Consider the following 24,415-nt stretch of genomic DNA (forward strand, 5'->3'; position numbering starts at 1 on the left):
CAACTCTTGATTTCAGCTCAAGTCATGATCCTAGGTTTGTGGGTTGAGCCCAATGTTGGGCTCCATCCTGACTGTGGAGCCTGCTTGGGACTCTCACTGTCCCTCTGCCCCTCCCCTGCTCTTGCACAGACACAAATATATATATATATATTTTTTAGGTAAATTTTTTAAATAAAAAAATATATATATACATACATATATATATGAAAGGAGCATTAAGTAGGGTCAACATTGTTTATTTCCTTGACTCCAAAATAGCATGTTTGTAAGCTCTGCTTGGTGCCCAAAGCAAATACTTTGCAATTTTACTTGGGGTCATTGTTTAAAGTCCATGAGATTTAGATATACCATGACCTAACCAGTAAGAGCCAGAGTGAAAACACAGCTAAAGGCTGTCCTGTCTTTGTTGAGAAAGCAGCTAATCGGTTGTGATACCAATTAAGTCGCCTCTGGTGCTCAGTTGAATTCTTTCTTGTTGGAGAACATAGGTAATAAAAACTTGTAACATTACAGCTTACACAGATATCAAAGATGCATTTGTACAATGTTGTTTAGTAGACCAAGAACTGAGACTCAAAGGAGATAAACAGCAGGCAGATTACTTAATAATTAGGGAGTCACTGGAAAATAACCAAAATTATCAGTTTTGTTCTATGCTTTTCTCATGTGGCTTTGGCACAGTTAGGACTGGGTTGTCAATGATAATTAATAATAATAATAATAATAATAAACAACTCCCACTCAGTAATTGCTTACTGGGTCAAGTTTTCTCCACTGCTTAACATATTTTATTTACATTTAACAATTCTGTGAGACAGATAGGATTATTGCCTTTTTAAAAATTTTTTAAACATTTTTCAGAGACAAAGACAGAGTGTGAGGGGGGAAGGGCAGAGAGAGAGAGAGGGACACAGAATCTGAAGCAAGCTCCAGGCTATGAGCCATCAGCACAGAGCCCAACACGGGGCTCGAACTCAAGAACCATGAGACCATGACCTGAGCTGAGGTCGGATGCTTAACTGACTGAGCCACCCAGGCACCCCTCAATGGTGTCTTTTGATGGCATAACTATCAGTTATATTATGGTCAATGTATCTGACTTTCCTCTATGGTTTTTTTAAAGCACACTTTAAGAAACCTTTCCCAACACAAGATCATAAAGGTACTTTACTATGTGAACTTCTAATTTTATTGTTTGAAATTTAGGCCTACAATCTGTGTGAAATAAAATTTGTATATGGTGTGAGGTACAGATCCTCCTCCCTACATAGTTACCTAATTGAGAGAAATACTATTTAAAAAAAAAAACAATGTCTATATTATTTATTTTTTTTAGAGAGAAAGTGTGCATGCATGCGAGAGAGAGAGAGAGGGGCTCAATCCCACAACCCTGGGAACATGACCTGAGCTGAAATCGAGAGTCAGACACTCAACTGACTGAGTCATGCAGGTGACCCAGAAAGACAGAGAAATACTATATACTGAAAAGATTGCTAGTGCATGTCAAGGTTTTGTATCAAAAAACAAGTATCTTTATGAGTGGATATATGTAATGTCTCTATTCTGTTCTATTAGATAATTTATTTAGTGTAATACCACACTGTCCAAGCCATTATAATTACATAATAAAGCTTAATATCTGAAAATGTAAGCCCCTCCCCCATCCAAGTGTTATCCCTTCAGAATATCTGAGCTGTCCTTGATCTTCTACATTTCCATATGCGTTATAGAATCTGCTTGTGGATTTCTACACACTAAGGTTTTGACTGGGGTCGTAGTTAAGCTACAGATCATCTTACCAAGGTTTGATATTGTAACAGTATTATTAACGCAATTTTAAATATTCTCTTTTGCAAATGGATTTTCTAATCTTAAGATCCTAATCTATATACATTTATACATTGATCTCCAGATATCCAAGTGACTGATTAACCAAATATTTCCAATCTCTCAGTTTTAGTTAACGTGAATGATTTGTTTTGTTTAAAAAAACAATTTGTATGGGGCACCTGGGTGGCTCAGTCGGTTAAGTGTCCGACTTCAGCTCAGGTCACGATCTCGCAGTCTGTGAGTTCGAGCCCCGCATCTGGCTCTGGGCTGATGGCTCAGAGCCTGGAGCCTGCTTCCGGTTCTGTGTCTCCCTCTCTCTCTGCCCCTCCCCCGTTCATGCTCTGTCTCTGTCTCAAAAATAAATAAACGTTAAAAAATAATTTGTTTAACGTTTATTTTTGAGAGAGACAGAGCGTGAGCAGGAGAGGGCCAGAGAGAGGAGGAGACACAGAATCCAAAGCAGGCTCCAGGCTCTGAGTTGTCAGCACACAGCCCAATGTGGGGCTTGAACTTACAAACTGTGAGATCACAACCTGAGCTGAAGTCAGATAATTAACCGACTGAGCCACCCAAGCACCCCGATTTATGTTGACTGCTGTATTTAACCAATCTTGCACTTGGGCAATGGTGCAAACTTTGATTTTTTTAAGCCAGTTTCTTAATATTTTGTTTAGGATTTTGGATCTGGGTTTATAAATGGTATTTGCTGGTCACTTGAGAAGCTACATTTCTAACAAGGTGCTGGGAGACCACACTATTGTTTCTTTCACCGACTAGATTGAAGGCAAAGAAACCTGGTGCTGCCATTCACCAAAGACTGGGTTTTCTGTTGTGACACCTTCTTCAAGGTTGCAAAAAACTCAGCATGTGTGAATGCCCTGATGGCTTGCTTTCATGACCCCATGTGCACCTGCTTCAACGGGGAGAAGATGGGGATATAACCTACACCCCCAGGTATTACAGGTGAATTGTGATGATGGCTTATGTCAGCAAAACTCACCCTCAGCCTGCCTCACTCAGATCAGTCAGTTCATAGTTTGAGTCTGCTCTGTGGAGCTTTGACTCTTATAAACTATGCCCTCTTTGTGAAGGTTGCTTCAGTCGTAAGCAACAGAAACTTGCTGTTGATAGCTTAGGCACAAAAGGACACCCATGCAAAGGATACTGGTGTGTTTCACCCACTGTCAAAGAATGTGTCTATAACAGAGTGGACCAAGACAGCTCTGGAGGGTTCTGAGTGGGAGTGGTTGTACTTCATTATTAGAAAGCTATCTGGGGGTGCACATCATTTCAGATGCCCACTCGTGGACCAGTCATCTGACGCCATGCCTCGGGCTCTTACTAGAAAGTTATGGACACACATTCTGAGATGGATACACATCTAGAGATGAAGAGGGGTGGATGCAAAGCCATTTCTAGAAGATGTGATCAGTACTGGAACCAATAAAAAAAGTGTGAATCCAAGAGAAAAGCAAAGTGTTGAGAAAGGCAAATCATATGCTAATTCATTCCAGATGGGATATCAAGAAACAGAGGAAGGGTGCCTGGATAGCTCGGTTGGTTAAGTGTCTGACTCTTGGTCTTGGCTCAGGTCATGATCTGTTTATGGGTTTGAGCCCCATATCAGGTTCTGTGCTGATAGCATGGAGTCTGCTTGGGATTCTCTCTCCCCCTTTCTCTCTGTCCCCCCCCCACCCCCCCGCTTGTGCTTTATCACTCCATCTAAATAAACTTTAAAAAAGAGAAGAGATGCCATATATTGCCAATGTCCTATTTATCTCTTTTGGTCTGTTTAGTGGTTGATTTTTATGCACATGCACACAGCACGCACACACACAGAAACCCAGGGCTATTCCCAGGCTGCATATACAGAGACATTGACTGTGGTCATAATGGGAGGAATTTGGATTGGTGAAATGCAAGGTTTACTGCTGGCCATTCCATTGAGTGACAAACATCCCCAAAGGGGAGACGTAATGGTGTGGATCATCCTCACCTAATTATGAGAGCCAAGCAGTAAAATGTTGCCTGCACTGTGCATAAAACATAACAGTGCAATCTGCTACATCATCCACAAGAGGAGAGCAAACAGTCACTGAGACCGCAAAGATGTGCCATTTGCAGACATCCCTGTGGCTCTAGGAGTAGAGGCTTATTTTTCAGGAGCGCTATCTGTGATGTTGGGAGCTGGTTTCCTTATTCTAGCCACGAGGGCACGTGGCCCTGGCAGGTGAAGGAGGAAAGAAGATTGAGCTGTTGTCACCATAAGTCTTGTAAAGGCGACAAGGAAGCCATGGCCATCATTTTCACAGATAAACAGCTGACCTTCTTTAATATCTTCACTATGCATTTTAAGCCACGATCTTGTGTGTAAAAATCATGAATTGCAACATCACTGATTGCACAGTTTATATATTCCTACTAGCCCAGGGTCAGACTATTTCAATATATGTCTTAATATGTTTCCATCAATAAGAATACTATTGTGACATCCCAAAATCGGTTTCTAATATCTAAACCCAGATAAGACTGTGTAGTGTTTTGCTTTTCTCTCCCCAATGAAGTAATGTACTCTGAAAATTTAGCTCTTTACAAGGATTTATGCAAAGTGAAACTCTTTGTGCCCCAAACAATATCATATATCCTATCCTACACGATGTGCAGAAAGATACAGTGAGCTCATCTAATTGATATGTGAAACACTCTACCCATCTGTATCTATTTGTTACACAGAATCTTTCACAAGTCATTCAAAAATCAAATTTCCATAGTAACAATATTTTTTTAAAATGCACTGACCCATCAAGTTGCAAGTTCTCAGTCATAATCTGGCAGCTGTCCTTAGGGGAGCTAAAAATAAATACTCAGTTTATGGAAAGCAACTCTGTAAAAGTATATTCCATTTTTACAAACATGTTTTTGAAATAGACGTTTTGATAATATCCTTGTTATCAAACTGCTTAACGTTTCTCATCATGTATTTGGTGCTGAGTAGTTTTAGTATATCAAAAATTCTCTAAATTTTAGAGATTTTGTTGCTCTCGTTCCAATGTTGGCCAACATACATTTCCATTTTCTGTAGTTGGTAGGGTCCATTTCAGAGAAATCATGATGGCATTGTCACTGGAACTGCCTGTTCTAGAAGCTAGGGACTGAAAAAATCAAACTCTGTCATTCTAGGTCTACCATTGGATAGACCATCCATTTTAGTACAGGAAGCCTTCAGATAGCACTGACACCCAGATGTTCCTGAATGGATGGTTACACTCCATGGAGGTATCACCTCAGTTAGGAAAAACTCCTCCATGCCCCTGGCACACGGGCCTAAAGTCACCCAGGCAAGACTCTCACACAGCATCAGAGGTCTGTTGGAGTTTCCTGGACACCTAAAACCTCCTGCAGATAAGAACTTTACATTTGCAGATGGCGTGTATTTGAATGGTCACACAGAGGCTCTCTGGTAGGTAGAGGTCAGAGATGTCCCTAAATATCCTAATGTGTACACGACAGCCCCATGCCACACTAAACAAGTATGTGAGATCAGAGAAAAATGTAGGACACGGGAGCGGGACTGGAAGTGAAAAAATGGAACGTGCCTCTAAGTGAGGAAGCCCCCATAAGATCCCAATAGTATGAGGCACAGAGAGCCTCCAAGGTTGGCAAACACATCTGCATGGGGGCGGGGGTCACACATCCCAACCCCATGGGGTCAGAAGCCCCGCTGCCCCCGACTCTCCCAAACTTCGCCCTGTGTATCTATTCATCTGGCTGTTCACCTGTATTCTTTAGCAGCCCGTTTAATAAACTGGTAAACAGGAATGTCTCGCTGAGTTGTAGGAGCTGCTCTGGCAGACTAGTCCAATGTGAGGAAGAGAGCTTCAGACTTGTACCAAGCTGGAGAGAAGTTGTGGGCCATCTGGGGACCTGCTATTTGAAACCAATGTCTGCAACTGGGGCCTGGTAGTCTTGTGGGGCTGAGCCTTATCCTATGGGGCTTGATAACATCTCCGTGTACATGGTGTCAGAGTTCAGTTCAACGTAGGGCAACCAGCCGGTGTTTGAGGAGTGAAAGAGACACACAAGGACAAAGACACGCTGTTGGGAGTGGGGGAAATTGGAGGTGTTTCTAATTCAAGTAGATCTCGAGCCCCAAATATCAGCGGTGCCAAGGTTGAGAAAGGGGGTTCCAATGCCAAGGGCAGAAACTGCTTCTTCTCTACCTTGCTCTATTCTAGAAGACCGCGTGTCTTCATTCTAGCCTCTTGATTAAAAACATGGCCTTTCAGGGGAACCTGGGTGGCTCAGTCAGTTAAGCATCTGGCTTCTCAGGTCATGAGAAGACCTGACCATCTCAGGTCATGGTCTCACGGTTTGTGGGTTCTAGCCCTGTGTCAGGCTCTGGGCTGACTGCTTGGAGCCTGGATCCTGCTTTGGATTCTGTCTCTCTCTCTCTCTCAACTAAACATTAAAAAAAAATTAAACAAAACACAGCCTTTCCACTGGGGACCCTGCCATCTCCCAGGTCACCTTTGATGCACTTGCTAAACTACCATCTATCTTTTACAAGGATTTATCACCTCTTCCTATTTTACATGACTTCGAGCTTCCCACATTCAAACCTTGTTCTCTTGCCTGGTTCCGGGGAAATTTTAAATTCTTACAAATTGTCATCCCTATCAACTTAGTATTTAAACTATCACCATGCATTCTGAAAATCTTTCCTTCTCTGCTACTCACAACAAAACCCTTCAGTAACTGTTTACACAACTCTTTCAATATAAACTCCACTCTATAAAAGTTTCAAAGGAGGAAAGACTGTACAAGCCAGAATATCAGTAGTGGCATACTTAGAATAGTGACACCAATCATTTTATTGTTTTATATATGCTTCTCTAGGTTTTATCAAAATCTCATTACAAATATCTGATATTCTGGGGGCGCCTGGGTGGCTCAGTCGGTTGAGTGTCCGACTTCAGCTCAGGTCACGATCTCACGGTCCGTGAGTTCGAGCCCCGCGTCGGGCTCTGGGCTGATGGCCCAGAGCCTGGAGCCTGCTTCCGATTCTGTGTCTCCCTCTCTCTCTGCTCCTCCCCCGTTCATGCTCTGTCTCAAAAATAAATAAACGTTAAAAAAAATTTTTTTAATAAATAAATAAATAAATAAATAAACAAATATCTGATATTCTGTAACGAATTATCATTCTTTCAATTCCTGTTCTCTTAAGCAACATTTCCCATCTGGATGCCACAAAGTTCCCTATTTAATCTCAAACTCAGCTCATGTGAACTATGCTAATAGTGTTTTTTGTTAATATATTGCAGTAATGATCTGTGTCACAAGTACATTGTTTACAATACGCTTACAGGATCCAATGGCCATTTGTATTAATGTAGACTGGCTTTAAAAAAAACCCAGCAAGAATTGCATAACACCATTCAGTGGCTCTATTGCTAGCATAATCCATGATGTGACCGCATATTTCACCAAAGCATTAGTGGTATGGTTGTTCAGATGCTATGTGTCTGCAATTACATTAAATCTAAAAACTTCCCCCAAAATGAGCTTAGTCACCGTGTAACTTGGTTTTGTTCCTTGAGTAAACCTGTGAAACACTAATTACATCCTGTTCTGTTGTTCGTTTCTAAATGATCAGAGGAAACCAGGTCTGGCAACTTAGACAATTGCAACATAAAACCACTCATGAACACCCTTCACTTAATTGTGAACTACATAACTCAGACCAAGCTCTTTGTTCAAAGGAAGTGGCAAAGCTAGACAAAATGATGTTTTTAAAAGTGTTGTGGTGGTTATTGGGCCAATATCTGGGGCATTTAGGGTAGATTTTCTTCTAGGGTTGTCTCCCAATACTTGCAGAGATTGAGAAAACTTTTCAATAGCCTCATTGATTTAAAGAGGAAAAACTGAGTGCAATGCCCACAAGCATTGATAAAGCTCCCATGCTTCTTGGTTGGAGACTCCTAAATGCTGTATTTTAGGAGTAAGTGTAGTCTACTCCAAATCTGGCTGACACCAGAACTAAGCCCCAGTGAATCCTATGTAATACATCATAATCTGGGATTAGCAGTGCTAACTAGCTACCTAGTGGCAGCATATGCAAATTTTTTTCTGGATGAAGATAAAAATCATTTGAGACCTAAGATTATTCATATTTTGTCGTGGATGGTGTCTGGCAGTGAATTAGAAATGACTAGGTACTTAGAGAAACCCACATCACTCAAACCCCACATCACTCAAACCAAGAAAAAAAATAGGGACGCCTGGATGGCTTAGTCAGTTAAGCGTCCGACTTCGGCTCAGGTCATGATCTCACAGTTCGTGGGTTCAAGCCCTGCGTCCGGCTCTGTGCTGACAGCTCAGAGCCTGGAGCCCGCTTCAGATTCTGCGTCTCCCTCTCTCTCCAACCCTCCCTTGCTCACACTCTCTCTCTCAAAAATAAACATTAAAAATTTTAAAAATAAATAAAATAGAGGAATAAGGATCCACTCCTTTCTGTAATTAATAGGAACATCAAAAATAAGGTTTTCATGTACAGAAGTTTCGAAAACCACAGAGGCAAAATTGGCCAAACTAACATATGCAGTATATTGCATTTGAAAAAAATGGAGACTATGCGTTCATCTCAAGAATATGTGGAATTCTTACAAAATTTTTCATGTTTTGGCTATACAGCAAATGTCAACAAAGTTAAAACAATTGCAAGCATGCAGAATATATGGACCATAGGCCAATTCCCAGCCATCAATAGTCAAATACAATGAGAAAATCAGTACGCTTGAAAAATAGGAAAGCGTATTCTTAAATGCTACGTATTGAAAAGAAGTCAGAGAGTATCTTAACTAGATGGTGAAAATGTTCTATCTTCCTAGGATAGAGACTTAGATCAGTGCACAACTACTTTTTTGTGGTTACATGCGGATATGTGTAATTTTGGCTAAAACTTTCCCTCTGTTTCTGCATGAAAGACATCCAACACTCTGAGTTGAGAATAACACCTGGTAGCCTTTTGTCAATATTTCTATGCAACCCTTTGGGAATATGTGCCGAGACAATCAAAAAGAATGAAAGATGTCGAAATTGAAATATAAAACTGTCACTACTTACAGATGTAGTTGTGTGTGTAAAAAATCCAAAATATTTTACACAAGAATGGTAAGAATAAATAAGTTTACTGGTGTTGCTCAATACAACGCAGATGTATAGGTTTTTATTAATTTTAACTACACACCAGCAACAAAATGTAAATCTTTTAGGGGCCCTAAATACCACTATTTTCAAGGGTGCTTATGTGGCTCAGTCGGTTAACAATCTGACTCCGGCTCAGGTCATGATCTCACAGTTTGTGAGTTCCAGCCCCGCGTCAGGTTCTGTGCTGACAGCTCATAGCCTGGAGCCTGCTTTAGATTCTGTCTCCCTCTCTCTCTCTGCCCCTCCCCTGCTCATGCTCTGTTTCTCTCTGTCTCAAAAAATAAATAAAACATTTTAAAAATTTTAAACAAAGAAGAGGAATATATTCTTGAAGGAGAAAAAAAAGGGTGGTAAGCCTACCCTTCCTTACTGTACCACTTGAATGTGCTATAAAAAGGCAATCCACTATTGGCAAAAGAGATTAAGCAGATCAATGGAATGACAGAGAGTTTCAAACAGACAGACAAAGGTTTCTGATCAAAGTGAAATGGCAGAGCCCTGGAAGAAAACAATGGTGTTTTTGAGACATAGCGCTGGTTCAAGCGGACCCCTGAAGAGAAGGAAATGTATCTAGGCCTACACACCACACTAGACACACGAACTCCTCGTTGGTTCCGGCTCTGGATGTGCACACTCAATAGCTCGTCCAGCGTACAACATGAGAAAATAACTTTCTCGAGATCTGCATAAGGAAGAAGTGGTTCAAGAGGACTCAACTAGCACTGACCATAAAGGGAAAGACTAATACATGAAATTGAAAGACAGCTACAAATTTCTATTCATCAAGAGTCATCATTAAGAAGATGAAACACGAAACCACATAGTGGAGAGCAAGAGGTAGATGATAGATAAAAGACTGGTAAATCAGTAGACAGGTACGTATAGACTTCTAGTACAACGGAAAGACTATTGTCTTTATCGTGGGCTGTCCAGTTGCCCCAAAAGTTTGCTTCTTCATAAAGTTCAAAGGAGTGATGCATTTTATGAGCGTATGCATCATGAATGAGCAAGACAAGCAATTGTGAACATTTTAAAGCATATTACAGACACAGCGTATCACAGAATAGGGCAAAGATCACGCTCAGTTATTTGTACTAAAAAAGGCAAAGGGTCACGTTATCCACTGCCTCCCTCAAAAAGTGAACACTTCCCAGAATTGCAACGTCTCCTCTGTGCAACTTCCCACATAATCTTGGGCATTTCGTTCCTTGTGCCCAGTATTATATTTGTGAGAATAGTGCAGGTTGGTGAACGCGTTTTCCTGGCAGAGCTGTATTACATAGAACACAATTTATTAATCCATTTTACTGTGGATGGACCGCTCTCCCATTTTGGAGTGGTCACAGGTAACACTGCAACGTTTTTTTGTGTTTTGTTTTTTTTAACCTCTCTACAGGTACACGTATGTGAGCATTTTGGGAGGGGTGTATACATAACCACAGAATTTCTAGATCACATGATGTGGTAGGTGGCATTACCACCCTGAAAGACATCCATGTCCTAATTCCAAAAGCCTGTGGATATGTTCCCTTACGTCTTCTTGGTCGCCCTGTCTCCCTCTTATACAGGCGCTCTAATTACACTGGATGCTTCCAGATAACTCCAGATTCAAGATGGAAAAAGAAAACCCAAAGGTTTAAAGCAGCCTTTAAAATGTCTGTTCCAACCTATCAGCAAATAACTGTCGAAAGCACTTGTAGCCTACTTATATACCACTGGGCTAATTAAAGGAAATCGTCCACCATTATTTTTTTTGATTCAGGTTTTATGAGCCCCGAGTCTAACAAAAATAAGTGACAGGCATTAACCTTCTAACAGCAGTTGATGTCCGAAGGGGCCATCATATGGTTCTCTGCAGAAAATAACTGTGCACTGAGCACACGGTCAGCATTCTTGATTCAAAGGACCTCAGCAGACAAGTGGGTATTTTCTTAAAGGTAGTTTGGGGAGAAGCACATGTGATCTTCCAACCAGATGGACGGATGTCCTGTGCAAACACACCTCAAAAGACATGAGTTCTAATGAAAACACACACTCTTAGCAATTGGTACGAGCGTGAGAGTTTCTAGATTTTCATTTTCTCAAACTGAAATCATCAGGGGGAAAAAATTACTGTTGTTTCAAAGGGCAGTTAATACAAATATCAAACTAAGTGTGGAATTCTCCAAAGAAAAAACTATAGAGATTTCTAAATGGCTTACCTCAATCACTTTATTAGATTATCCTTAGATTTCTAATTTATTAGACTTACCTGTTAGATTGACATCAAATGTAACTTTGTATCATTTCACTATAAAAATCTTCTATAGGACATTCCTGTCATATTAAGGGTGAATATAAAAATCATTTAATACAGTTATAACTTTAATATATGAATATCCTAGTATTTAAACATCTCTGGAGATCTTCCTTTTAGTCTTGGTCATGTTCATCCAGGAAAATGACAAGTTCCCCTGGAGAAAGAAGGCTTAGGGGAAATTTTGAGTTTTACCACATACCAATTCATTAATTCTAGGGTATTTCTTCAAGCATACCCTTTTCTCCATTAAAAAGTTCTTCACCTAGGGGAGCCTGGGTGGCTTAGTCAGTTAAGCATCCGACTTCAGCTCAGGTCATGACCTCATGGTTCATGGGTTCAAGCCCTGCATCGGGCTCTGTGCTGATAGCTCAGAGCCTGGAGCCTGCTTCAGATTCTGTGTCTCCCTCTTTCTCTGCCCCTCCCCTGCTTGTGCTCTCTCAAAAACAAACGTAAAAAAAAATTAAAAATCTTAATATGTTCCGCATCTATGAATTGCCTGGAGTCTGGACACTGGGTGAAACGTTATGATTCCCCACTATATTGAATGTTGCTTTTGCCAAACAGATCTAGAAAATGTCTTGCTTTCTATATCAAGCAGCATCTATCAGGCTACTGCATTTTGTGAGGTCCAATGATCAATTAGCCATTGTTAGAGACTGAATTCCTACACGTTGTTACTTCATCCAGGGGTATAGTTTCCTCAGCCCTGTAGACTCCACTCTCCCAGGACCCCTTTACTCACACTGAGATCAAGAACTGAGTATGGCTGTCATCTTAAAAAACAAAAACAAAAACAAAAAAAAAACACCTTAGGAAAATCTTAAAAGCAAAATCTGAAAAGATGAAACTGTCTTCAGTTAACAAAACTATGTCCCAGAAAAAAGTTCCAGAATATTTACTAAAATATCTATAACTTGGTGTACCTGGGTGGCTCAGTCAGTTAAGCACCCAACTTCAGCTCAGGTCATGATCTTGTGGTTCATGAGTTCAAGCCCCATGTCAGGCTCTACACTGATGGCTCAGAGCCTGGAGCCTCCTTCAGGTTCTGTGTCTCCCTAAGTTGTGCTGTCTCAGTCTCAAAAATAAACATTAAAAAACAACTTTAATATTCATAACACTAACAAAAAACACTTGTCAAACTAGAAATCTATACAAGCAAAAATATCTTTCAAAAAACAATGAAAACTTTTTTGTTTTGGACATACAAAAATCTGAAAGATTCATCACAAGCAGGTCTGTAGTATAAGAAATTTCAGTTCAAAGTGAGATTATGCCAGATAGAACTATGGATCTAATCAAAGCAACCGAGAACTACAATGATAATATGTGGGTCAGTGTGCCAGATTTTTTTTATCATTTAATCTCTTTAGTAGATAACTGAATATGTAAACAAAAGTTAAAATGCTGTGGTTTATAGCATATGTAAAATTATAATGCATGACAACATGGCACAGAGGGAATACAATTATTCCAACTTTTTTTTTTTTTTTAAGTTTTTATCTATTGTTGAGAGAGCACGTGAATGGGGGTTTAAGGGAGAGAGAGAGAGGGAAAGAGAGAATCCCAAACATGCTGAGTGCAGAGCCCGATGTGGGGCTCAAACCCATGAACTATGAGGTCATGACCTGAGCCGAAATTGAGTCAGATTTCAGTCGGTTAACTGACTGAGCCACCTAGGCGCCCTACCAACATTCTTTTATTATTCATGAAATAACATCACCAGAAGGTAAATTGTAACAAGTTAAAGATTTACACTACAAAGAAGGTCATTTCATAATAAAGGGTTCAATTCATGGAGGATATAACATTGTTAAAAATTTACATGTCTAATAGAACTTCAAAATGCTAAATACTAGAAGTAAAAATTGAATTGCGATGAGTAAGAGATTTCATTTTCCCTCTTTAATAATTGATAAAATGAGAAAATCAGTAAGTATATGGAAGTAAATAAAAGATTGGGACAAATCCCATAGTCTTATTTTCATAAGAGCCCCAATTTTTGAAACATGTTGATTCAGGTATAATGGAAATACACTAAATGGCACATAAAGTGCATAATTGGATATTTTGATGTATATGGACAACCATGACAGCAAAACCCACATTTCCCTCCTTTTCTTGGTAATTTCTCCTATATGTCCCATCTACCACCCCCCCCCCCTTGTCAAAGAGCCTTGATTCAAGGAGGCAATCAAGGAAAACTACAAAATATCCCACACTGTGTGACAGGAATGATGAGCACACTAACATTCATTTGTGGGGATGCAGCTAAGGAAGTATTAGAGGAACATTGATAGCTCATATACTTGGAGCAGAAAACAAGTGTATTGTTATCCACCCAAACTTCCAACTCAAGAAGGCAGTCCCCCCCCGCCAAATTTTTTAATTTATAAAGGACATAATAAAGAGAATAGAGGCAATTGACTATCCACTATCCATGGAGTCTTGGCAACGTGTGGCAAGGACAGGATGATGCATGTGGCAGCGTGTGTGGTGGCTGCTGATAATGAAGTGGGAGAAGGAAGGCAAACAATACCTGCCAGGATGCTACAACACATACATGCACACACTGTAAACTATGTACATCCCAAATACAAAGTCCTATATTACTAAGTGACCAAAACATGATTCATGAAATGCATGAAAACAAACCGCTTTTCCCTAAAGACTGCATAGAAAGGTTTTCAAAGTCACAAGGTAGGAAAACAAGGAAATTAACAAAGATAACCATATACACCAGAAAGAAAGGGATTTTTGTCACATGAATTCCTCTGATTGGTTCTTGTTACTTCTAGATCAGCAATGGGTAGAGGTCATGGATTCTTATTTAGAATGGGGACTGAAAAAAAAAATGTGTCCACTCCCCTCGTTTCCAAACCAATAAATTCTAACGTGCTAAGAAACACTTAGGATAACCCAGCAATAGAAGGCACACTATTTTTCAGAGAAGTTTATAGTTAAAAAGTCATTTAAGAACCGTATTTAAATTCAGCACTGCAGTCTGCATAATAGTCTTCTCCATGAAATATGTGAAGGTCATAAAGATGTTAACTTTTTTTTCAGTTCAGATTTATTCCTTGGAAGGCCTAAATATTTTTTTAGAAGCTTAAGAATATTTACAAATAGGGGCACCTGGGTGGCTCAGTTAAGCATCCAACTTCAGCTCAGGTCATGATCTCCTGGCCCATGAGTTTGAGCCCTGAGTTGGATTCTGTGCTGATAGCTCAGAGCCTGGAGCCTGCTTGCCATTCTCCCTCCCCCCCATTCTCCCCACCCCCTCTCTAATAGAAAAGAAAAGAAAAGAAAAGAAAAGAAAAGAGAAAAGAAAGAAAGAAAGAGGCACCTGAGTGGCTCAATTCATTAAGCTCAGGTCATGATCTCATGGTTTGTGAGTTCAAGCCCTGTGTCTGGCTCTGTGCTGACAGCTCAGAACCTGGAGCCTGCTTTGAATTCTGAGTCTCCCTCTCTCTCCACTTGTCCCCTGCTCACATGCCCTCTAACATTAAAAAAATATTTACAAGTAATCAATATATTTCAACTCTACATGCCAAGCAGAACATGATCTCAAATTACTTCTATTACATGTTTTATATTTAACTATTAAAATAGCATTCACATACATTACTACCATAAGATCCTGAGCCCTCAGCAACATGCTTTGAAGATCACCATAGAAAATACATTGATTTTCCATTTTTATCTCCTTTCGCTTGTTTTGTGCCCTGAATCTCTGGGCATTAAGCAATGCTATTTCATCTGGTTGTGTCATCTTTATGAAACCGAATTGTGCCGATTGACTCTGAGAAACCTGCTTTGTTCGTGGGCTGGGGCTGGCCGCAATTTGCTTCGGGATCTGGAAGCTTCTCATCCGTTGCAGGGACAGGCTGGTGGCCATATCCACACATCTATCCCTGTCACAACAGATCTATTCACAGACGACTCTGAGCATGAAAAGCCCCACTGCATATTTGTAACCCATTTTTTCGGGGCATTTCCAGTTTCACTGCAAAAGATTACTATCTACAGAGTCTATTCCCCAAAGCTGAACTTGCTTATCATTCCCCACATTATAGACAGGGCTTCAATCTTCTCGGCCATTTTCCTTAAATGGAACATTTTGGAAGCCGAGATTTTGATGATAATAGTGGCTGGTAGGAAATAATGCAAAAAGAGCATTCAAAAATATATAAAAAGAGAGAGAGAGAGAAACACTAAGGGGTATACTTTTCACCAAGATTTATAGATTTTGAAATTTTTAATGAGAAGCCTACCTGATTAGGATACAGAATTTCACTTTATACAGGTAGACATAATGAAAAGTTGAGCCACTCACTGGCAAACAACACAAAAACTATCTCATTCTGGCTCCCAGAGATAAATGCTATTTAAACATTCTCAGGACACCTGGCTGGCTCAGTCAATAGAGCATAGGACTCTTGATCTCGAGGTCATGAGTTCAAACCACATGCTGGGCATAGAGATTACTAAAACATAAAAAAATAAGATTCTCCTCTATCTTTCTGAGAAGATTTATACATGAGGAGACCTACATTCATGATAACTAGGTGAACTCTGCAGTGTGTAATGAGATACTAAGCAGCTGGTCCTCCTTCGGCTGGGACTTTTGAGGTTGTAAAGTCGTGCTCACATCTTGCTTACCCCCTTTGCACCTGTCCTCTGGCATGGACCACCTCAGCCACAGAGACTCAAGAACACCCCCCCTAGATCCTGGGCCACCTGCATGTACAGTGGCACGTGCAATCATCCCCACTGCCTGGCCTGCACACTCCAGCCACTGAAGATGCTAAGAACTCAGACAAGCACCTCCTATGCTCAGGGGAACCACCTTGCTGTCCTCAACCATCAGCTTACCAGGTGGGAATTTCTACTCAGGCAGAAAACCAGGCTTGTGCCATGTAAGCCCTTCTTTTCTTAGATACCCGCCATCTTGGGTGCCTGTTGGCCAATGTCAAAAGAGTTGGCTGGTAGAACTTGTCATTTTTATGGCTGTTTGGTGGATGAAGGGTCCCTCCATCATAGCTGGAAAGATGTTCTAGCACACTCTGTCCATTCCATGTTAAAGGTGGTGAATGACAAGGAGTCTTCTGTTCCCAGAAATACCAAGGATGCATTTTTTGTACAAACGCACACATTCAAAACACCTATAATATTGCATACACCATATGTTGAAATGCATACCTAGGAAGGCATAAATGTAAGGGAAATTCTTGAGGGTCAGAAAACCAGGATGTTTAGATCAGGTAAGTCACTACAGGGGACTTGCACCAAGGATCTCCGGCTCCTGGTATAGAATTTGCAACTTTTTAAAGTTTAAATTTGCTCCTCACTTTCTCACTTAAAACTTCTGGACCTGAAGACCATGGTCTGAAGTTTCCCGGTCTTGGCATATGACTGATCTATTCCATTTCCATCTATTTTGATCACTTGTTTATCTGTATTGTTTAGTCCGTATAGAGTTTTGGGATTTACTTGTTTCGCAGGACTTTATTTTTAACTCAAGGTAAGATTCTTGTTCATACAAATCATGAGTAGATCTTCTCAATGGCTGCTTGGTACCTGGGAAGTTTCCATTGTCTTGAGAAGGAATTACGTAAGAATTTTCCTCATGAGAAATGCTGGCTACGGGCAGTTTTCTCACGTCGATCCATTTGCTAATGACTGAAATATGCTGTAATTTAGGAGGTAAATAGTTTCATGCAAATGTTCCCAAGGTCTCTTGTATTTGGGGGATTTGAAGCTCAAGAAAACACCAGCTTCTGTATTTAAGGACATCTTAAGGGGCATCTGGGGGGGCTCAGTGGGTTAAGCATCCAACTTCAGCTCAGGTCATGATCTCAGTTTGTGGGTTCGAGCCCCGTGGTGGGCTCTGTGCTGACAGTGTTGAGGCTGCTAGAGATTCTGTCTTCTTCTCTCTCTCTGCCCCTCCCCTGCTCTCTCAAAAATAAACAGACATGATTAAAACTTTTTTTCCCCAGACTTAGATATGTTGCAATTTCTATACCCCTCAACTGCACCATGTTTAATTTCTAATCTAAGAGAATAGAGTCTTGTACTTGATAAAAATCACTAGTTTCCCCCCCCCCCCCAAGAATTGCAAGAAAGGGTATGTATCTTTCTTTCGATCTATCGCTAAATGTAGCCTAGAGGAGTCCTTTGTATTAACTACTTTGCCAGGAGACACAGCCGTATGTTTTTCTATTGGTCATCAAAATTCCCTGCAAAGGCCACTTGGCTCTGTGTGGGAAACAAAAGAACAGATTTGTTGAGTGACACTAAAAACGTCTGCTAAGCTTTTGGGTGGAAACTTGTTTGTCCAAGAGCTTCTGAAGTCCAGCACAAGGGTCTTTAGAAAAGTCCCATCCATGCTGCTAGTGAACATTTCACCACCGTGCAAGGGATTCAATTCCTATCATTTCAGATCATTCCTACTGTGCATGAAGGAGCCACGACCAAGTTACTTTTGAGAGTCCAACAAATGGTTTTGTTCCTGGGACGAAGTCGGATATTTCCGTAACACATGCCCACATGCCGCGTAGAGAAGGCAGGTGGCATTGTTTGGAAACACATAAGAGAGTCGACAAGAGATTAAGCTGGAGAGGGTGATGGTCCCAGCCTTTTATATGCTGTGAGGGCAGATCACACAGGATGCTTTAATTACAGGAGCCCCTGCTGACGCTCTCTGGTCTCTTGAAACACGAGGCAATAAATTAGGCTGGGCAGGATCTCCTCCCGGGAAGCTGTCCGGGTTCGGCTTGCTTTCCAATTCTTCATCACAAGAGAAGCTCAGAGTGCCCCTCGCAAACCTCAGATGTCACCGTTTGGATCACAGCTGGGCAAGTCTGTCTGATGACCCGTGCTTCATCATAAATGAAACGTTTATTCTTTTTTTCCTTCCATTAAATGTCACCGAATAAAATATCACATTTAAAAGTGGTCTGTTCTACAAACGTACAGGATATTTTATTCACATGAACTGTTGAAAGGGTGGCAGGCAGTTGGTTTCTATTTGAAGGCATGGCAGGATCTACCTTCTGGAATTTAAATCCTTACAGAATGGGTCAAACTAGTAGCTAAAAGGATAGTCTTTGCAGCTAGAAGGCTCTGGAGGAAATAAAAAGCTGGACATCAGAAAGTACATAAATTCAGTGCAAAGTCTGGGATTTTGGCATGAATGGGCTTATAAGTGCATGGACCTAAAGGGCAGAAGGGAACACAACGTTCTTTCCAACTGGTAAAAACAAAAACAATTAGTCAAGATGATTATGTATTTATAGGCATCAATGCTTGATTTATAGGCATCAATGCTTGTCAATTTCAAGAACAATAACTGACCGTTTTCAAAACAGTATGCCTAGCCTTCCCCTCCCCACCTTTATTTATTTAAAAAAAAATTTTTAATGTTTTTACTTTTGAAGGAGAGAGAGACAGAGCATGAGCACAGGAGGAGCAGAGAGAGGGACACATAGAACTTGAAGCAGGCTCCAGGATCTGAGCTGTCAGCACAGAGCCCGATGTGGGGCTCGAACTCATGAACTGTGAGATCATGAGCTGAGCCGAAGTCGGATGCTTCACTGACTGACCCACCCAGTCACCAACCCCCAACCCCCCCTTTTTTTTTTGTTTTCTTTTGTTTTTAAAGGAGAAGAAATCTGTCTGCTTCTGGACTAATGCTGGATGTTAAGGGGTGGCCCTATTGCAAGAATCCTGATTCAGACAGAACTTAGACCAAATTAGGTATATGTTCAGCTCCAAGGTGGCTGTGCTCGGACAGTGTATGTGTGCTGACATTGAGAAAGCATTCTTCCTGTTTGCCCCTTTGATCATGGCTTGCCCTGATCAGCATAAAGAATTAGGTAACAAAGTAACGTATGTGATGGACCTCCAACCTACTGGATTTCACGTAAGGGAGTCCTAGAAGTTTGCTTTCCTACAGAGTATTTCATCACACCCCATTTGGATTGAGCAGCAGGAGACAGATCTATGGGGAGGAGAGGGCCATGGTTTTCTGAGGACACTGCCAACGAACACAAGAAATTTCACCGTGGTTCCTGGCTTCGGAAACGAATAACTCCAAATATACACATAGTTTTGTTTGAACAACAAGCTATAACAAGCAGAGAGGATCCCATAGAAAATTTGGGCAGAAAGGCTATATATGCAATGAATCTGGAGTGTGTTCACATCAGATTTCTCTCAATCACGTTACAGCTCTTTACTCTTCAATGAAAGGTCATACTTTTCACATTACATCACCTCAGATTGAAACTTGACAAAACAAGGTTGCCTTCTGTAATCAATGTTTTGTCCCAGAAAGTTATATTCCTCTCTGGCAAAACCTGAACCCTGCACTCCAAGTCTTACATTTGGAAAGGGAAATATTGTAAGTTGCCTTCAAGATGAATAGACTGATAGGCTGACTATATGCGTCAACCTATGTATAATATATAGGATGATTTATAGTATATAGGTAGTATATTTAATGTATTGCCAACTCTGTACAACCTATATCAACTCTATACAAGAGAACGTTGTATATGATAAGCTGTCGTTACTTTTATTTCTTGAGGATGGTGATTCTTAAACTCGAAGCTTCATTCCTGGGGCAAGATTTGAGCAGACCCACCCCCATAAAGAAACCCCTTCTCCCAATCAGATGTGTCTGCTATTTTCCCTACCGGAAAATAGTTCAACTGGCCCAATTCACAGTTCAACGGATGTCAGAGTTGGTTCCTAATATGCATACCACTCTTCTCAGCTCACATTTATACAAACTCTCCCTGGAAGACTGACAAATTAGGGAGTGCAGTGATTTTCATATAATGAGATCTAAATGATTATTCCCTAGTATCATAAACCCAATTGACTACCAGAAATATCAGCCTCCAATTACTTCATTCTCTAAATCCTGCTTTTTCCAAATTTACTTCTGGATTTCACATTTGACTACAATATATATCACGTTCTACATGGCCGTTAATCATCTTTAAGTCCAGATCTTGGCAATAGTCATAGGACGTATCATGGCAGCATATCTAATCACCTTTGCTACCCAGATTTACTACAGCTGGACAAAGCCATCAGAAATAACCAAGTAAGTTTTCACTGGATTTTATATCCAACGAAAACTATTTCTATGAAGTTAAAACTATAATCGATTTAGAATAACGCATTACTTCCCAAGCAGAGTTCCATGTGAGGTCGAAAATGTTTTCTCTGTTCCACAAAATAGATCTTAGGAGCCTACATTTGGGGATGTTGTCTTTAAAAGTCGCGACGTATATTAGTTCTCCATGTTTACATAAGAGCAGTATTCAATAAATGAGGAGGTTCCATGAGGTCTTGTTTTCCATACCTATAAAGCTTTCCAAAATGAACAAAATGGAAAATAGCATGCAAATAAATCAATTAAATTGTGCAGTTCGTTATCAGCAAATTCTAAAGAGTCCAAACAACTCATACCTCAGGGGTATAGATGTATTTGCAACCACATACAATGAACTGTCAAAACAAATTTAACAGAAGTCAGTTAGTGAATCATGTGAGAAATTCTTACTAATTGGAATAAAAATAATTGGTTTGTTTCTTTAAGCCATGCACAAAAGTTTGGGACCCTCAACACCATAAAATCTCAGTAAAAAATTCTAGCAACTTTGGTCCTAATTTTTGCTTCCTCTGCAAATTAATGTTCATTTGATGAAACACATACATTTATGAAATTTACATAGTATTTTGCCACATAACACATGCATTTTGGGAGTTCTATATTCCTGAAAAAGGACTTCTAAGAAGGGTAGTTAATATCCCCTTATTCAATGTAAACTTTACATATCATGTACTCAATAGCCTGCTTTTAAAAAAATGACTTTCCCTATTTTTTTGTGATTAAGATGAAAGGATTTGTAAGATATTTTATGTTCTTTAAATTATCTGTAAATACAGGATTTTAATCTTTGGATAAATTTCAAATAATGTTAATTATTTTAATATTCCATCTGTGCAGGAAAATTTGCTGACAGAGAATAGGCTATCTTTTTACAATTTGGCGATGTGTAAACTCAAACTTAGTATTTATCTTATGTAAATATTGTATACCTATAAATTACATGCTTATGTTGTTTCAATTTGCTAACTGCATACATTAGCCTCCTTTTAAAGCCATGTTAAAACCTATTCCATTCTATGTATGGCAACATTTTTCTCAGGAGATAAAGCAGTAAATAGAGAATAAGGCAAAGGAAACAGAATGGTCAACTTCTGCTTAAAAACGTGTTTTCCAGGGGCACCTGGGTGGCTCAGTCTGTTAAGCATCCGACCTCAGCTCAGGTCATGAGATCACAGTTTGTGGGTTCGAGCCCATGTCTGGCTCTGTGCTGACAGCTCAGAGCCGGGACCCTGCTTCAGATTCTGTGTCTCCCTTTCTCTCTCTCTGTCTGTCTCTCTCAAAAATAAACATAGAAGCACCTGGGTGGCTCAGTTGGTTAAGCATCCGACTTCGGTTCAGGTCATGTTCTCACCATTCATGAGTTCGAGCCCTGCATCGGGTTCTGTGCTGACAGCTCAGAGCCTGGAGCCTACTTTGGATTCTGTGTCTCCCTTTCTCTCTGTCTCTCTCAAGAATAAATAAAACAGAGGCGCCTGGGTGGCTCAGTTGGTTAAGCATCTAACTTTGGCTCAGGTCATGATCTCATCGTCTGAGTTCGAGCCCTGCATAGGGCTCTGTGCTGACAGCTCAGAGTCTGGAGCCTGCTTTAGATTCTGTGTCTCTCTCTCTCTGCCCCTCCCCCACTCATGTTCTGTCTCTGTCTCTCAAAAATGAATAAATGTTAAAAATTTTTCAAAGAAATGTGTTTTCCAAAGTATTTGAACATGTTACATAATGCCCAAAACACCTTTTCAAAATCAGCTGCACAGTAATTAGGATACCTGCTAGGAAATGTATGTGTGCAACTTTGTGGTCATTCCACACGGGGACCAAACAGAAGTGAATTCACGGGAAGGTCATGATTTTAAATTACTGGATGTTCCTGAAGATCCTTGATGTCTCTGCTCATACCTGGCTCCTGACTCTCAAGGACGTGACCTTCCTGAGTTACCACTTTGCTGCTACTATGGTTTTCTTTGCTTTTAAGTAATTTCTTTCATTAACCTCCTGACAATAATCCAATGTTATGCTGTGGATGTCAAAGTATTTCTCAATGAAATGCAATCACGAACACCGTGACCCCATGTTAGCAGGTTGCTAAGGGATCACAGGACACGTTGGGGGTGGGGGGGTGGGGAAGGGCAGAAATGAAATAAACATTTGCCGTTGTTTGCTAAGGCTACCTACGGGATAGGTCAGGATGCTTGTAATTGTATCTGCTGCAAAGAACTCTCCATAATTTTCTTGAGTCTTCTGTTCACCAAGACTTGAAAACTTTGTATAGTTGTGATAGCATCTCATCCCATAGCCAAGGGAACTAAAAGCTACTTTAATTATAGTGAATTACCTCTTTTCCCCAATCACTGCATGGTTGCTGCCCTTTCATTCACAGTTCTGTCTAGGTCATTTGATAATACTTGGAAATGTCATAAGCTGATCAGATCTGCATTTTAGCCCATTCCAGTTCTCCTTAAACATTCTTCATCATAAAGAAAAAAAAATGGGGTGGGGAGGGCAAGAAATGGTCGTAAAGATTTTTCTCCCCACTGGGTAATTCAAATATTTTCAATAATGATTAAATGTGTCTTGTGTGTACGTGTGTCTATTTTTTGAGCAGGAAATCGATCTTGTGTAAACCTGGTTATCCCAAATTGGCTGAAAATACTTATGATGCTACACAAATGGGTGAAGTTAACTATTAACTATTAAGATGCCCAAAGGTATCTTTGGCATACAGATCGGCAGATGTTGAAAGAGTTTGATCTCTAGGATCTAGGATCCTAGGGTCACAAAAGGAAACAGAAATTGAGGAATTATCGGACACTGGAAATTAGTCAACATACGGCAAGAGAAGAGGAATACCAAACAGTCTTTCTACGAATACGTAGCTCAAGGCAACAAGAAATTAGTTCAGAACAAATTGCAACGGCAGACAGCCTAATAAATGACCCTAAAAAGGGCCCATCTGCCCAATCAGGGTCTGGGTTTTTCCGTGAAGACGTGCTGGGGGCGAAGTCTCACACCTCCCGGAGGTGGTCTATTGTGATGGACAAAGTCTTTCTGCCCTGGGACACCTTGCTTTCTCATACTTCTTACAGGACAATGGATTCCCCAAAAAACAATCTAATCACCTTACCCGTAACCGGAGTCATTTGAAAACATGATAACCTAGGTTCCCATTTCCCCAGACTCAATAGCTGTACCTTCCTAGAATGGTTCACGTATGAGAGAATTTGGATTCCTTATCTTAACCCCCTTCAACATGCTTTGAATACACTCATCTAAGCAAACACTTCTTCAAAAATGGAACCCAGAACTGAAGGCTATCATCCAGGTATCAACTGACCGAGGAGAGGGAAAACAGGCTTACCGCTAACCGTGAGGTGTTTCTGGAAGGATGCCTTCACGCCGGACGACCTAACCCTGCACATTGGGAAAAGAGCCCACCGAAGCTTTGTGCACAACATCCCCAGGCCAATTACACATTATGCTTTCTTTCCCCCTATAGTTATGCTAAAGATTTCCGGATTTACATGCCTATCTCAATAGGCAATTTCTATCTAGACTTTATTCTGTCCATTAACGTAATGGCGAATTCCTTCCAATCTCAGGCCATCTTAACGTTTTCCCTAAACATGATCCATACCTTTAAGTTATTGATAGGGGTGTTGAAGAGGCCATATAGGTAAGGGTCTTACTTGTCACGTTTCTCCCCAAAGAGAGAATCCTTTGCAATTTTGGGTCTCTATCCCTTTGGATGTAGTGATAACTTCACCGCACTGATTTTCTGTAGGCTTTGGTAACAACGACTTTCGTATTTTGGCTTTTGAGGATTTCGCCTCTTTCACTGACCTGTGAAATATGAGTGTCTCCCCCAGTTTTCATTCTCATCAACTGGGTTTTCAGACCATACCACC

Source organism: Panthera pardus, unplaced genomic scaffold (assembly GCF_024362965.1).
Source record: "Panthera pardus isolate Hobbes unplaced genomic scaffold, ASM2436296v1 HiC_scaffold_27, whole genome shotgun sequence".
NCBI lineage: Eukaryota > Metazoa > Chordata > Mammalia > Carnivora > Felidae > Panthera > Panthera pardus.